The 2,173-nt window shown below is 54.0% G+C and overlaps 2 pseudogenes; both read left to right on the forward strand.

Annotated features, from left to right (window-relative positions):
• The first annotated feature begins 358 nt into the window (after nucleotides 1-358).
• On the forward strand, nucleotides 359-538 carry LOC120938504 (annotated as a pseudogene).
• Nucleotides 539-1,490: 952 nt separating this feature from the next.
• LOC120938512 lies at nucleotides 1,491-1,667 on the forward strand (annotated as a pseudogene).
• The last annotated feature ends 506 nt before the right edge of the window (nucleotides 1,668-2,173 follow it).

Raw genomic sequence — 2,173 nt, forward strand, 5'->3', positions numbered from 1 at the left:
CTGTGACTGCATGTGTCACAGATCCAGCCCGCAGCAGCAGCAGCAGCAGCCGTTCGGTACAGAGAGGAGAGGGAGGAACCGGCGTCATCACATGACGCCGGTTTGTTTACTAGTGATCGCTCCGTCATTGGACGGAGCGATCACGTGGTAAACCGCCGCTATCAGCGGCGATTTACCGTGATCCGTGATCAGCCGGGTCCGGAGGACCCGGCAGTCACGGAGACTCCCGTGTGCGCGCCCCACAGGGCGCGCGGGAGCGCGATTCTAGGAGGACGTACATTGACGCCCTCCTAGAGTTAAGCAACCGCCTTGTAGACGTATTTCGTCTATAGGGCGGTTGCTAACTGGTTAACAACAAATATTTCACCTGGCAGGGGAGACACCATGATCATGAAGGTGGATCTCCCAGGACGATGCTCGGCCATTGCACTCTGGTCGTGCTGATCGTGTGGTGTCTTCCCTGCCGCTTCTCGGCCTTTTGGCTAGGATCAGGTGTAGTATCTGTTCTTATCAGTTGTCAGCGGAGCGCTGAAGCACCTTCCACATGGGGAGGGTGGATGCAATGACGTCATTGCACCTGGAAGGATGGTTTCAGCAGTGACTACGCCGTGCTGCCCGACAGATACTGGGGGCCGGCCCATGGTGGAGTCTGAGCCATCTGGAAGGATGCTCCTGGTGAAGATGGGTGCTGCACTGGTCTGGTCTTTTTGCCGAGTTCTAGTCTGGCCTTCTGGCTGGCTGGTGTAAGTGCTATCTCTGTCAGCGATCCGGTTGGAGGAGCTGGTAATGCCCTGGGATAAGACGGGGTAGGACCATGCAAATCCGCTGGGTTGACGGAGGGTCTGGAAGGGCTAGTATTGGTGGAGGCTGCTACCTGAGCGGCAGTTCTCCCTATGAAAACCTTGAAGGGCTCTCTAGCTAGCAGGGGTGCAGGGCGGCACTGGCTGGTCGGGGGGTTGGATTTGGAACGAAAAGCCTATGGTGCATGTGCCCCTGGAGTGGCAGTCCAGGGGTATCTTAGAATCACTATGAGTGAGGGTCACTTTGATTTAAAGATACCACAGTCACTGCACCAGCAACACGTTTTTTTTGTAGCATCTGCCTCCTGGGCCGGGCCTTTTGGCTAGGACCGAAGGAATTTTTTATTCCTGGCTGGAGGGCCTGGTCATTGTATAACGCAATGACGACTTCATTCACTCTCCTCTCCACTATCCCTTTCCCCCATTTTATTTAATTTATTAGCCTATGTTTGTCATGTTTTTGTTTGTGCACGTTATTTGTTCACTGTGTGATTAGTCGGGTGCCGGTCCTCGGGCCAGCCCTGAACATCTTGGGAGTGGGTGGACATGGCCTTCTGGCTTAGTTCGCCTGCTCTCATGGGGTCTCCCTTCGGGGGAGCCCCACCTAGTACTGGGAGGGTTCTGTTTCGACAGACCCTCCAAGGAAGTTGGGTCCGTGTCGGCTTCGGCTGCTCGGACCACAGTATCTCAGTCCCCGTCTGGCAGGGGAGACACCATGATCATGAAGGTGGTTCTCCCAGGACGAGGCTCGGCCATTGCACTCTGGCCGTGCTGATCGTGGTGTCTTCCCTGCCGCTTCTCGGCCTTTTGGCTAGGATCAGGTGTAGTATCTGTTCTTATCAGATGTCAGCGGAGCGCTGAAGCAACTCCTACATGGGGAGGGTGGATGCAATCCAATGACGTCATTGCACCTGGAAGGATGGTTTCAGCAGGGACTACACCGTGCTGCCCGACAGTTACTGGGGGCCGACCCATGGTTGAGTCTGAGCCATCTGGAAGGGTGCTCCTGGTGAGGATGGGTGCTGCACTTGGTCTTGGTCTTTTTGCCAAGTTCTAGTCTGGCCTTCTGGCTGGCTGGTGTAAGTGCTATCTCTGTCAGCGAGGACCACTTGACGTTGCACCTGTCTGCACGTTTTTGTGAACACTCTTTATGTGTGTGCACATTTTTTCTGCACCGGGTGGAGTTTTTTGGGTGTGTTCACACGCCATAGGCTTTTCAAAAAAAAAAAATGAAGTCATTCCCAGGCCATGAAGAGAGTGGCACCACACTGGGTAAGGATAAAAGTAGGGTAGTTAATTAAAGACAGAGTACTTGGAAGCAGCAGGTTGAGGTTAGCATTTAAGTCAACAGAGTCAGATTCCGAATGTAATTT

Source organism: Rana temporaria, chromosome 4 (assembly GCF_905171775.1).
Source record: "Rana temporaria chromosome 4, aRanTem1.1, whole genome shotgun sequence".
Classification (NCBI taxonomy): Eukaryota; Metazoa; Chordata; class Amphibia; order Anura; family Ranidae; genus Rana; species Rana temporaria.